Source organism: Anomaloglossus baeobatrachus, chromosome 6, assembly GCF_048569485.1.
Source record: "Anomaloglossus baeobatrachus isolate aAnoBae1 chromosome 6, aAnoBae1.hap1, whole genome shotgun sequence".
Lineage (NCBI taxonomy): Eukaryota > Metazoa > Chordata > Amphibia > Anura > Aromobatidae > Anomaloglossus > Anomaloglossus baeobatrachus.
This window is the reverse complement of record NC_134358.1, coordinates 148,045,796-148,060,863: the sequence shown is the minus strand read 5'-3', so window position 1 is coordinate 148,060,863 and position 15,068 is coordinate 148,045,796.

The following is a 15,068-nucleotide window of genomic DNA, read 5'->3' as shown; positions in this document are numbered from 1 at the left end:
ACCTGCGAGTTTGGTACACCTGCATCATGATATTATGTATACCCCATCACGCTCTCAGTGAGATCCGGAAGTTCCCGTGCGCGTGCGCTGGCTCGCATGCTCGTCCTTGCTTGATCGCCGCCGTCTGGCCGTCTCGCGCCTGCGCGGGAGCCATGGAGACGCGTCCGTGCTCCCGCGCATGCGCGATTGTGACGTGACGGCGGCGGTCTCGCGGGACTTGCCTGTGGGCCGGCGCATGCGCCGTATGCGAACTTCCGGCTGGCGCTTTAACGCGCACATTTAAAAACCGGAGCTCTGGGATGGACGGTCAGAATACCTCCACCCTGATGAAGATTTTAAAATATCGTCTCTTCGAAACGTACGTCGTTCTGTGAGGTTCCCATTGTGACCAGGCCTGGGTTTACCATCCCACCACTGACCGGTAGATATACCAATGTTAGTATGGCAGTTGCCTTTATGTGATGGGATTCTGAGGGATTTTCGATTCTGACATGTTGACACTGGATTTAAGTGTATTTCACTCATGCACTGGAATGGGTGCATTAGTATGTTGTATTATATCACTCTTGTCTGTAATTGAGCCCTGATATGGTGTATATCCCAGCTTCTGGTCCCATGAACTATGGATTTTATGTGATTTTATGACTGTTCACCCTTTGTATGTAATAAAACTTGTCTAATTTTGCACAAAAAAACTCGTGGTTCTCTTGCATACATAATATGTTATTGAGTTTGTGCTATTTGTGGGGGCTCTTACTATATTGTCCCCACACATATATGCGTTGTGCTCCTTGGAGTATTTGCTTAATTAACGGTCAGCATACCTGCAGTATCGGGGACTGGAAGTTAGTATGCGTGACAGCATAATTGGTGGGCATGGCACCCATTGGTGGATGTGACCTGGCGTTTTCTTTTCCTACGCCCTAACTGGTTCAGACAGTTGTTTATGATGACTTAAACCTGGCTACCATCACGCCCCCACCAACCGACTTCATTCCCCGAAACTGTGAGACAAGTGAGCGTGCCCCGATAAGTGGGTGGTCCATTGTAACATTTGGAAAAAAACGGGCTACACCCACTAAGCCGGCCACAACCACTGACTCTGGATACTAAGAAAAGTATATCCGCCAACCAAGGCGCCAAGCGGTGTACTGCAAGCAGGCAACGCTGGCAAGCAGATAATGGATACGACAACCAATGGAAGCACTGAGCCACGTCCACCAAGGCGAGTATCACACCCATGCCCGCTAACTTCCGATCCCCTATACTACATGTATGCCACACAATAATAATAATAATAATAATAATTATTTGTATAGCGCTAACATATTCCGCAGCACTTTACAATTCAGGATCGTAGCACACAAAAAAGCAAGACCTCATATAGTGAAGCTTATATAAAAATAAGAAAGTTCTGGCTGCTACAACTATGAATGAATCACTGAATGAATGAATGAATGAATGAATAAATGAATGAATGAACAAAAATTAAATTCATAAGCCCCAACTAACCCAGATACAGAGGGACAGCCCTCTATTTCTGTCTGCACCCTGCAATCCGCTGAATGTTCCTCACCACCCCCTCTGATATCTCCTACTACCTGGTAGAAAGAAATTGAAAATGAATGTGGTTTGGGGTTTAGCTAGGAGGCCTGGTCAAAATGTGACTAATAGCAAATAGGTGTCCATCCAAAAACCTTTGGCAGACAAGATAATACAGGAAATTAAACTTTCTGAACACAAAAGGCATGTTTTTAACCTTGGCAAAAAAAAATAAATATTATTTTCTCTAAACTCGTGTAATACAGTACTTCCATGACAGACATGATCACAAGGACCCATAACAGGTTCTCGTCACACTGATCCACTATCCAGCCATGCAACATACAGTCTACTGTTTTTAGGGCACAGTGCAAAACCCTTTCCACAATTCAAGGAACCTCATACTCCTGACCCCACTATCCTGCATCCCTGTTTTTCGGGATATCTTGCTATCTCAAACTATGATGTCACAACTCACATCTCTCCATGAGGCCTAACATCTGTCGCATCCCAAAGCTAATAAAACTACACAAGTCACACGTTAAAAGCAAGCTCTCAGCTGATTCATGCAGTCTAATTCAGCAGCATGAATCAGAGCCGGGCTGCATTATTGAATGTTTTACTCAAACACTGCAGCATACTTTGAGGCGCTGATTGAGGTACATGGCTCCAATTCATTAAAGGGACTCTGTCTGAACAGAATGACTGCTCAAACCCAGAGGTACAGGTGCTCTTGCATCATGGTGGGGCTATTCATTTAAATATACCTTCCCACCTGCTTGTTTTCCATCTATGTCCTCACTTCTCTGGGTCTATGAAGCCAAATCTGTCAATCAAAGATGGGAGGAAGGAGGTCGAGTGTAAGCAAGTGTGACGCCCCTGCTGTAACCAGGCGTCACAAAAATAAGGTAACAACAAGGTAACAGCTCGGGTCCTACATGACTGTGCAAGTCAGCACACACACACACTAGCACACCAGGACATTTACACTCACAACCAGGGCGGAAGACCCCCCTTAAAGCCAGGTGACAGGGCTGCGCACTGTGAGCTAACAGGCAGCCAACTGGGAAGGGAGGGTCCAGACCTGGGGGGGGAGAGAGTGACCTGGGAAGTGTGAGTAGACAGCGGGAGGAGTTAGTTAGTGAGTGAGTCGGAGAAAGGAAGTTAGTAGCCAGGAGTGAGAGAGGAAGGAGTAAAAGGAAAGGTGTCAAGACAGACAAAAGGGATCTTTAGACACATTGAAAGTAGCAAAGACTCTGCAAAGACCTGAGTAGAAAGAACAGCCACTAAGAGGAGGAAAGTAGCCGGAGAGCGAGAGAGCAAGCTCCAAGGACAGAGGGATCCTGTGGGATGGACATCCAGGGCTCACAGTACTTTGCACGCACGGGGTGCAGATCCCAGAACAGACCAGCACTTCAAGCCATCTGTTAACTCTGTCAGGCAGGTGGGTTTCCAGGAGTCATCTGCCACCACTAACGTCCGAGGCATCAGCAGCAAAGGGAGGACCGGGAGAAATTCCCTGAAACAGTCCAAGCTGCCTGCGGCAGGACCCCGACACCAGGAGGACCTCCAAGTGCTCCATGCCAGGGAGGACCCACATACACCAGAGTGCAAAGGTGGAGAGTGGCACCAGGTTGGCTGGCACAGCCATCAGGGACACAGGCGCACCTGGGATCCAGTACATCTAGGGCGTGAAGCCAGTAAGTAAAGACAATCAAACTGCACACTCTGTCTGGACTGCTTCAATGCACTGTGCGTCCACGTTAACCCTTCATCTACCCCTGTGAAAAATCCCTGCTTGTGGAGGGCTCCACCATCCACGCTGCCCCCATCCATCATCCCCAGTGGGAACCCATAGCGGCGGCCCTACCACACCTGGCCGCACACCGCGAGTGGCGTAGTCGGACTTTATTTTTATTTTCATTTAAAATTGGTCGATGGTGCCCCCGGATCCGGAACCCCTCGAGTCACGAACCGTTCGGATCCGAGCAGCCCGGCTGCCTCGGGGCACGACACAAGCAGGAGGGAATGTGCATTTAAATGATTAGCCCCGCCATGATGCACAAGTGCCTGTACTCAGTTTGAACTGTCTTTCTGTGCTGACAAAGTCGCATTAAATACACCTTCCCTCTCGCTTGTTTTCTCTCAGTCACCACCTTCTTTTCTTTGATTGACAGCTGACTTCATCGAGCCAGAAAAGGGAGGAGATAGAAGGAAAATCAGCAGGTGGAAAGGTGTATTTAAGTGATTAGCCCTGCCATGATGCACAAGTGTCTGTAGTAGATTTCAACAGTCATTTTGTGCTGACAAACTCCATTTACCGATGGTGTTGTGAACGCCAGTCTTAAAGGGAATTTGTCAGCAGGTTTTTTGCTACCTCACCTGAGAGCAGCATGATGTAGGCAAAGACGCCTTGAATCCAACTATGGATCACTTACGTTACTAGGTGCAACCAATTTGACAGATTTTCCATGTAGCAGAGTCCATACAGCTGCCCCCGCCGCCTACACCAAACTCTCAGTGTACATTTCCATAGACAGAAGGTGCTAATCTCAGGAGGGGCGGAGTCGGACTACAGCGCACGCACTCTTCAGACCCACTAATGATGAAGCTAAGAGACTTAAACTAACATTGCAGGTAAAGAAAATCAGACTTTGCGGTAAGAGATGCAGAGCTGAATTAAATTCTCTGTTTTAACTCTAAGGGTGCGTGCCCACGATCAGTATTTGCAGCGTTTTCGCTGCATCCAAAACGCTGCATTGTACAGTACAAGCATAGTGGATGGGATTTCTAGAAATCCCGTGCCCACTGTGCTTTTTTTTTCTGCAGCAAAACACTGACCTGCGGTTCATGTTTCCAGACCACAGCATGTCAATTGTTTGCTGCGGATTCGCATGCGTCCTCCATAGGGGGAACACAAGCGAAAGACCACAGCGCACTGAACCCTGATCGTGGGCACGGGCAGCTGCGGGCTCCTGTGTTCTCCTGCGGAGGAGACTCTTGGCCCCGCAGGTCAGGCCCCACAGTGAGTCCTGACCGTGGGTACGTACCCTTACAGCATGCTGGCTTCAGATTACATAGCAGAAACCTGCTGACAAATTCCCTTTAAAAGGAAACTTAGTTGATACAACATGTATCAAACACTGGCTGCATGACTTCAAACATGTATGTTTAAAGAAGTTATTCCATGAACAAAGTACATTTTAATCAATAAATTTTAAAATCTAAATAAGTTCCACAATAAATCCCACATTATGTACTGTGTAATGGCCGTGTCTGATCGTACACGGACATGGTCTGATCATATCACAGCTCCTGGGCTGGGGAGGAAGTAAAAAAATATACAGACAGGACAGTATGCTGTGTCATTTCAGAGAAAAACATAGATAATAGCAGCCAGGGACTGAGCTGCACGAGAGACTAGTTAGAGAGGTGGATCCCCATCCGCTGTACTGGAATGACTGAATGCATGTATAGGGAGAGACCTGTCACTCCACGGCAGCAAGTGGGGAGAATCAGTCAGGGACTGGCCTGTCAGACTCTTGTGGGGCTCAGTCCCCAGTGGCTTTTAAAGTATGCTTTTCTCTTCAACGCTGCAGTGTTGAGTTGGACATTCCTGGCTGAAGTCATGCAGTCAGCATCTGATTCCTCTTGCCCATGGATCAGACAGCATGCATCAGCTGACAAGCTGCCTAATGAATTGAGCTACTGAAATGTGCCCACTTAATGAATTAGGTGCATCTTAGATGCGTTTCTGCCAGACATGTATTCCAGTAAAAGACTGTAGTATATTTCTGACATAATTTACTACAATAAAATGACATACCTTTTCATGAATCAGTCAGGCAGGCCTAGCCTCGCCCCTGCTACTCCCTTATTCACATAGTTGGCTGGGACTGGCTTGAAAACACCTAAAGTCGAAATATTTGTGTGTGGCACAACTGAGGCTCTGGTCGCCACAGGGTACTGCACCTCAATTAAGGTGCAGTATCTATCTCAGGTAAGGGGGGGGTGTTAATCACCGGTATTCCACATTCACACACTGCATACAGCTTAGGCTACTTTCACACATCAGTTTTTGCCATCAGGCACAATCTGTTGTAAAAACTGATGCGACGGATCAGTCGCATTAATTTTTCCCATCTATTCTTCCTTTTTTCGACGGATCCGTAGTGATACTGACCATGCTCAGTTTAAAAAAACGGAACCCGTCGCTGGATTCCATCATTTGATGGATGACGACGGATCCAGCGCCCATAGGCTTCCATTGTAAAAAAAGACGGATGACACCGGATCCGTCGCCTTCCGTTTTTTCACCGGTCCAAAAAAAGTTCCTTTGGACATTGCTTCAGGCGGCCACACAGACAATTTTTGCCGGATCCGTCGTACGATGGATGAAACGTGAGGTCATGTGTCGCAATCCAGCTCTAATACAGGTCTATGAGAAAAAAACAGATCAGGCGCTGGATCAGTTTTTTCCCCAATTCGCCGGATTGAACCTGATGACAAAAAACTGATCTGATGTGTGACAGAGGCCTTAGGAGCCTTCACACAGGGTTGGATGGCTCAGGCTAGGCAGGGGGGTTGCCATCACGATCATGGGACTTCCCCGGTCACTGAAGTCAGCCACCTGGGGGGCGGGTCCCACTTGGGGTAGAAATAGGCGCAACACACTCACATAAGCAGATCTTTCGGGACCATAGTTCTGGCAAGACATCTATGGAAAACTTGGACTTTACTAGGCCCGGTGCTTGAAGTGGGGCTTGAAGTGGGAGCTCAACCAGGGTACCTAACTGCTGAGGGGGACACCCTAAAAAAATAGGAATTGCTACCTACCGGTAATGATGTTTCCATGAGCCCATCATGACAGCACCACAGGAGTTGCTTCCTCCAATCTCCACAGGGACAGGAACACAAGAGGTTAAAAGCCCCTCCCCTCCCCACCTCTCCAGTGACTTTTCCAAGTACCACACCAGGATGGGTATAACGCAATTTTATTTGCTCATGATTGATACATATAATGTTAATGCACACCAAGCAGAAGAACGTCAGGGAGGGAAATAAGGGCGTTGTCATGATGGGCTCCTGGAAACATCATTACCGGTAGGTAGTAATTCCCATTTTCCAGGACGCCACATGACAGCACCACAGGAGAATACCAAATTAATCTATCCTTGGTTGGGAGGGGACCACGGCCTGAAGAACTTTCCTGCCAAATGAGATTTGATGGGAAGTAAGTATGTCCAATTTCTAGTGTCTGCAAAATGTGTTTGGGCCTGACCACGCGGCTGTTCTGCAAATCTGGTCTAGAGAGGCCCTGGCCCTTTCTGCCCATGTTTTAAATAGTGATCTAGTTGAGTGGGCCCTTAGTCGTTCTGGTGGGGCCTTCCCCGTCGCCTGATAGGTAGAGGTTATGGCTGCCTTAACCCACCGAGATAGGGTTGCCTTTGACGCTGTTCTACCCCGATTTTTTCCCCTGAACTGAATTAACAAGGTAGAATCTACTCTCCAGTTCCTGGTAGCCTCCAAGTAGCCAAGCACTGCCCGTCTCACATCTAAGGAATGCATATGCTGTTCCTTCTGGTTTCTGTAGTCGTGACAAAATGATGGTAAGACGACTTCTTGTTCAAGATTAGCGGAAGACACCACCTTGGGGCGAAATGTTGGATCAATTTTCAGAATTATCCTCTCATCCAAGATCTGTAGATATGGGTCTCAGATGGACAATGCCTGGACCTCTCCAATTCTCTTAGACGTTGTTATTGCTACCAAAAACACTGTCTTGAAGGATAAGTTTTCCATTGATATTTAGGCCAAGGGTTCAAATGGATGATCACAAAGGCCATTGAGCACCAATGTCAGATCCCAAGGAGGCACTGTAGATCTGATTGTAGGTCTCAGCCGCTGAATGCCTTTTACAAATCGCGTGACCCACGGATTGAAGGCCAATGGTGAGTCGAAGAAAACACTCAGTGGCGAGATTTGGACCTACAATGTACTAGATTTCAGTCCCTTGCGGAATCCCATTTGAAGAAAATCCAAGATTTTAGGAATGTTTGGATGAGCACTGTCTTTAGGTTCTTCTAAAAATGAGCAGAATTTTTTCCAGATCTTCCTATAGATTGTTCTCGTCACAGGTTTCCTACTCGCCTGGAGAGTGGAAATGACCTTATCTGACAGGCCCTTCCTCTTTAGAAATCTCCCTACAGGAGCCAGGCTGATAGCTGTAGGTGATTCAGGTCTTGGTGAAGAACTGGTCCCTGGCTGAGGTGAACTGTCAAGGGAAGACGGACCGGGTCCACAATCGCCAGGTTCTTTAGTAAAGAGAACCAGCTTCTCTTGGGCCAATAAGGAACTATGAGGATTACTTTGGCTCCCTCTTGTTGTATCTTCCTAAGCGCCCTGGGGATTTAACGGCAGGGGTGGGAAGGTGTATAGTAGTCCCATATTCCAGTTCTGTGCCATGGCATCCACTGCAGCTGGGTTGTCCCATGGATTCAGGGAGAAGAATTCAGTCAGCTTTGCATTCCCTCTGGCTGCGAACAAGTCCACTTTGGATCTGCCCCATCTTTGGATCAGATCCTTGAATACAGTTTCCATTAGTTCCCACTCCGGGGGATCGATTCTGCGCCTGCTGAGGAAGTCCGCTAGTTGATTTTATGAGCCTTTTAGATGAACTGCTGAAATGGAAAAAGACCGACTGTTCTGCCCACCAGAAAATTTTTGTTGCCAGGGCTTGCAGAGGAGGATGTTGCGAGCCTCCTTGATGTCGAAGGAAGGACACTGTCGTGACATTGTCTGAGAGTGCCCGAATGTGCTGGTTCAGGAATAGATGACGACCTTTCATTAGAGCCTGCCATACCGCATTCAATTCCCTGAAATTTGACGACTGTAACAACACTTGTGGTGGCCACTTCCCCTGGAAGTATAAGGAGTTCACATGTGCGCCTTAGCCCGTCTGACTTGCGTCTGTGGTGAGCGTGACACAGGGAGAGGAGTCCAACAGAACACACTGACCCGAAGATTGCTCCTGTTTATCCACCATTGCAGATCCTGTATGATGTGAGGTGTCAAGGAAATCTTGCTATGGAGGGACGAACAGGACCCCACTGTGGAGGTTAGGACAATTTTCTGAAGAGCCAGAGAATGAAATTGACTCCATGGAACTTGACTCCATCGAACACACGGGAAGTCATCATGCCCAGAACACTCATTGCATCCCTGATGGAGCATTTTTTCTTCCTTCTTAAGGCTTAGATCTTGGTCCTGATACCCTCTATCTTTTAAGACGGTAAGAAGGACATTCGCGCATCGGAGTCCAGTAGGATGCCCAGAAATATCTTCCTTATTTCCGCTCTGAGATTGGAGTTTTTCTCATTTAATATCAAGCTGCAGGGTGTAGTAAGCTCAATGGGGTGGCAACCTTTTGCGAGAGCTCCCCTGATGAATCCGCCATCAGAAGCAGGTAATCTAAATAAGGCACGATGGAGATGTTGGATTTTCTGAGATGTGCCACTACTTCTTGTCATTACCTTGGTGAACACTCTGCAGATGACAGGCCCCGGAACTGGAAATGATATATCATTCCTTCTTTCCCTAGAGTGAATTTCAGGTATTTCTGATACTGCGGGTGAATGGCTATGTGGTAGTATGCATTCTTAAGGTCTACCGTGGCCATGAATGTGTGTGTGTTGAGGAGTGGGATAGTAGATTTTTTTTATTTATCGGAATCTCTTGTAGCGGACCCATCAATTGAGGGACTTTAAGTTTATAATTGTCCGAAACTCGCCGGAGGGTTTCATGACAGGGAACAGGGATGAATAGTGGCCCTGGAACTGGTCTGATACTGGAACCGGGCAGATTGCTTTTGAGTGCAGTAAGGAATCTACATCGATTCAAAGGTGGGTGGGAAAGGGACCTGGACTGGGGTTTTGTCAATAGGAACCTGTTGTGAGGGATCCTGGAGAACTCTATTTGGAGACCGTTCCCAACTACCTGTAAGACCCACGGATTGGAGGTTATGTTCCTCCACCACCTCAGGAAGTAGCTGAGCCTCCCCCCTATGGTCGTGGCATCAGGATCTATCCGGTCTTTTCCTGGGGTCGAAGTGGGGTTTTTTATCTGATCCCCCTTTCTGGTAACTCCATCTCCCCGATTTCCACTTGCCTTTATATTCCTGCCTTCTAGATGACCGAAACCTCCGGGTGAGAATAGAGCAATGAGGTCTGACCTCCGGGAATCCCCCTTTTTTATCAGAAGCCTTCTCTAGAATTTCATCTAGAACTGGCTCAAAAACCCGGCCACCTGAGAAGGGGATGGAACAAAGCTTATTTTTAGAATCTCCGTCGCCTGACCAGGTTTTTAGCCATATTGCCCTACGGGCCAAATTAGTTGGGGCCTCATTCCTGGCAGAAAACCTAAGAGACTCCACTGAGGCATCCGCCATGAATCTTGTTGCTATTTTTAACATAGGAATGGAGTCTAAAAAGGACATTTTTGTGTACTCACCGTAAAATGTCTTTCTTGGAGCCTTTCATTGGGGGACACAGACAGTGGGTTATATGTTGTCTCCAGGCGAGGCTTGACACTAGGTTTAAAAAAGAGTTAGCTCCTCCTCCCACAGCATATAACCCCAGCTAGGCGGGAACTAGCTGAGTTTGGTGTAAAAGCAGTAAAAAAATGACAACCAAAACCACAAGGGCGGGAGCTGTGTCCCCCCAATGAAAGGCTCCAAGAAAGACATTTTACGGTGAGTACACAAAAATGTCCTTTCCTTTCTCGCCTTTTCATTGGGGGACACAGACAGTGGGACGTCCCAAAGCAGTCCCTGGGTGGGAACTGAACTATTAACAGTGTATAACATCAGACTAAGAGCTAACAACTGCAACTGCAGTAAACACATATCAATACACTGTCAAGAACCGAGCAGTGGCCACTTATAAATGGGCCACTGCCGCCTGAAGGACTTGTCTTCCAAGAGCAGCATCCGCGGATGCATGCGTATGCACTCTGTAGAATTTTGTGAACGTGTGCACACTGGACCAGGTAGCAGCCTTGCAAAGTTGGGCCGCCGAAGCCTGATGGCGGATAGCCCAGGAGGCACCCACTGCTCGTGTAGAGTGGGCCCGCACAGATTGAGGGGGAACGGCACCTCGTGCTTTGTATGCCTCACAGATGGCAGTCCTGATCCATCGAGGAATCGTGGATTTAGACGCCGGGTTGCCCTTTTTGTGTCCTACTGGGAGGACGAAGAGGGCATCGGACTTGCGCAATGGCGCTGTTCTGGAGATGTAGATCCGCAGAGCCCTGACAAGATCGAGAGTGTGAAGGGCTTTCTCAAAGGAGTGGACCGGGGCCGGGCAGAATGACGGCAACACAATGTCCTCGTTCAGGTGGAAAGAGGATACGACCTTCGGAAGGAAGGCGGGGGAAGGCCGGAGGACCACCTTATCATGATGGAATATCAGGTAAGGTGAGCGACAGGAAAGAGCTGCCAGTTCGGACACTCACCTGATAGAGATAATAGCGACTAAAAAGGCAACTTTCCAAGACAGCCGTTGAAGAGAGATTTCTCTCAAGGGTTCGAAAGGAGGAAGCTGAAGAGCTCCGAGAACCAAATTCAGATCCCAGGGATCTAAGGGGTGACGATAAGAGGGGACCAAATGCGCCACCCCTTGAAGAAAGGTACGGACCTGAGGGCGAGAAGCCAGCTGCTTCTGGAAAAAAATCGACAAGGCAGAACTTGTCCTTTAAGGGTACTGAGAGCAAGACCCGAGTCCAGAACGTCTTGCAGAAAAGCAAGAACATTAGGGATTGAAAAGGTCAGGGGCGACCGATTATGATGGTCACACCAGGAAAGATAGGTCTTCCAGGTCCTGTGGTAAATGCTGGCAGAGGAAGGCTTCCGAGCATTAAGCATGATATGAACTACCCTGGAAGAAAGACCCGATTTGGCTAGAATCAGGGATTCAAGCGCCACGCCGTCAAATGCAGCTGTGCTGTATTCTGGTGGAATATTGGACCTTGAGACAGAAGATCCGGGCGGTCGGGAAGACGCCAGGGAGTGTCGCTGAGAAGTTGGAGGAGCTCTGGATACCAGGCTCTCCTGGGCCAGTCCGGGGCCACGAGGATCACTGGGATTACCTCCGCTTTGATTTTCTTGATTACTCTCGGAATGAGAGGAAACGGAGGGAAGATGTAGGGCAGGCGAAACTGCGACCATAGAAAGACTAGGGCATCGGAGCCAAGCGCTAGCGGGTCTCTTGACAGAGATATGAAGGGACGTATTTTGGAATTCATTCGAGACGCCATGAGGTCCACATCCGGGAGTCCCCAATGAAGAGTGATCTGATGGAACACTTTGTCGTGGAGGGACCATTCCCCTGCCGCTAGACCTTGCCTGCTGAGAAAGTGGACAGCTGAAATAATGAGGATGTGCTTCTCTGCCCAAAGAAGAATCTTGGATACTTCCTTCATCGCTGCCTTGCTGCAAGTTCCTCCCTGACGGTTGATGTAAGCCACGGCCGTGGCATTGTCTGATTGGATCCGAACGGGTTGGCCCAATAGTAAGGGTTGAAAATTCTGAAGAGCCAAAAATATGACTCTGATCTCCAGAACATTGATGTGCAGGGAGCGCTCGGGAGGAGACCAGCGTCCCTGAAGAGTGTGGTGGAGAAACACCGCCCCCTAGTCTATCAGGCTGGCATCCGTCGTGACTACCTGCCAGTGGACCGGGTGGAAGGACTTCCCTTGAGATAGGGATGAGGCTTGAGTCCACCAAACGAGGGAGCTGAGCGCAGACCGAGATAGGTGGACTGACCGGTCCAGGGAAGCTGGATTCTTGTCCCAGGAGGATGGAAGATCCAGTTGTAGAGGGCGCAGATGGAATTGGGCAAAGGACACGGCTTCTATGACTGCCACCATCTTGCCTAACACTCTCATTCCATTCCGAAGGGATGTGTGACGGTGAGAGCGGAGGGATTGGGCAGCCCGGATCAGGGAAGACCTCTTGTCCTCTGGAAGAAAAACCCGGGACTGAGCCGTGTCTATCAGCATACCTAAAAAGGTGATGCGCTGATGAGGAATGAGGCATGACTTGTTGAAGTTGATCAGCCACCCTAGCCTTAACAGTGTGTCTAGGCAAATCTGCACGCTTTCTGAGCAAACGTGAAGAGAGCTCCCTTTGACAAGAAGGTCGTCCAAATAGGGAACGACCAGGATGCCTCTGGGGTGTAAAATGGGCATGACGGCCGCCATGACCTTTGTGAAGACCCGAGGCGCAGTGGCCAGCCCAAAGGGGAGGGCCCTGAATTGAAAATGACGGTGTCCTACGGCAAAGCGAAGGAACCGTTGATGAGAGACACATATGGGAATGTGTAAATAAGCATCTTGAACGTCTATGGAAGCTAGGAATTCTACAGGTTCCATGGCGGCTAGTACTGCTCTCAATGATTCCATTCGGAAAGTTCGAATCCGTATGAATTTGTTCAGCTGTTTGAGGTCCAAGATAGGGCGGACAGAGCCATCTTTTTTGGGAACGACAAAAAGGTTTGAATAGAAACCTTTGCCGCGCTGTTCCAGGGGCACTGGAATGATAACGTTTGCTTTCTGTAAAGAGGCTATGGCCTGAAATAAGGCCTGGCTTTGCGTTTTGGACGAGAACGCAGAAACCTGTTGGCCGGCAGGGAATGGAAATCGATCTTGTAACCTGAGGTGACGATTTCCCGAACCCAAGCACCGTGAGTGTGGTCTAGCCAGATATCCCGAAAAAGCAGAAGCCGCCCTCCCATAGGAGTCGGATCTGAGGGATACCTGGCGTCATGCTGAGGGGGCCTGTACAGAGCGAGGTCCTTTGGGTTTAGGTTGCTTGGAGTGGGAACGCCAAGAAGAGCCCCTTGAGGGACCGGATCCTCGATCTGAGCATTAGGACGGTCCTTGGGCTGATGGTTTTTGGGGGGCAGGCCAAAAGGACTGCCTGCGCCAAGAAGATTTTTTGAAATTTGTGGCTACAGGCCGCTTTTGTGGTAGAATGGTACTTTTACCACCCGTCGCCTCAGATATGAGTTTCTCCAGGGATTCACCAAACAGACGAAGACCCTGGAAGGGAAGGGTGGACAGGGACTTCTTGGAGGCAATGTCCGCATTCCATATTTTTAGCCACAGAACCCTGCGGGCGAAGACAGCATTGGCTGCCGTTAGGGCTGACCAGCTAGCTGCATCCAGGGAGCCGTGAAGAAAATAATTAGAGGCTAGAGAGAACAAATCAAGAATCTCAAGAGCCTCTGAAGGAATATTGCAAGAGCGAAGCAACTTGCGCAGGTTCCTACTCCACACGCTCATAGCTCTTGCCACTCATGTCATGGCAAACAGGGGGCGCAGAAAGGAGCCCGAAGCCTGGAAAATAGATTTGACCGCAGCCTCAACTGCGCGGTCGGACGAGTCCTTGAGAGACGCGTTGTCTCAAACAGACGTAGGCTGCTTTCACACTACGTTTTCTTAACATCCGTCATGAACTTTTTTTAACGCAAAAGTGGATCCAGTGCAAATGCGTTTTCATTTCAATGCATTGCAATGGACTCGCGTTAACATGCGTTCACCTGCGTTTGCGTGCGTTATAGTGAGGATCCAGCGACTTGCAGTTTTTTAACATTTTTCAAAAACGCTACTTGTAGCGTTTTTGAGCTGCGTCCAAATACTGCAAATTGCTGGATCCTGACTAAACAGCATCCACCCTCTCATTCCTCCCTCTCTCTGTCTCTCCCCCTCCCTCTCCTGTCTCTCTCTCCCACCTGAGAGCTGCGGACACTCGGAACCAAGGTAAATATCGGGTAACCACTTCTCTTAGTTACCCGATGTTTACGTTGGTTACGTGTACAGATGCTCGTAGCCAAGATAAATATCGGGTATCCAAGCAAGTTACCCGATGTTTACCTTGGTTACGAACCTCCGCAGTTGTAAGAAGCCGGTTCCCAGTCTGGCACGTTTAGTTCCCCTCACTCCCGATCACATGACTCCAATGCCCGCCCCTAAACATCCAGTGACAGGATCCTGCAAAATAACACATGCGTTAGCATGCGTTTTTTGCTGTAAAAGCAGGATCCGCTTTTACAGCAAAAAAACGTTCATGACGCATGTTAAAAAAAATGTAGTGTGAAAGCAGCCATAACCGTGTGTTTAGCCAGTCTGGATACTGGCGGATCCACAACGGGGGGTACCGACCAGGGCTTAACTCTTTCCGGAGGAAAGGGATAAGCGAATGAAGAGGAGGATTTTTTATTAAACCTCCTATCAGGGTGATCCCACCGTTTAGATGTGAATTGATGAAAAATCTGATCCTGGGCAAATGACTTAGGAGGCTTCTTGGTTCGTTTGATTGCCGACTGAGAAGTCGGGTCCGAGGGCTGATCAGAAATCGACAGAGAGTGATTGACAGCCGCTATTAAAGTGTCTTCCATATGCCTAGACTCAGAAGGGACATCTGAATCAGAGTCAGTCTCGGGAATCGTGACTACTAAAGGTCACGGAGC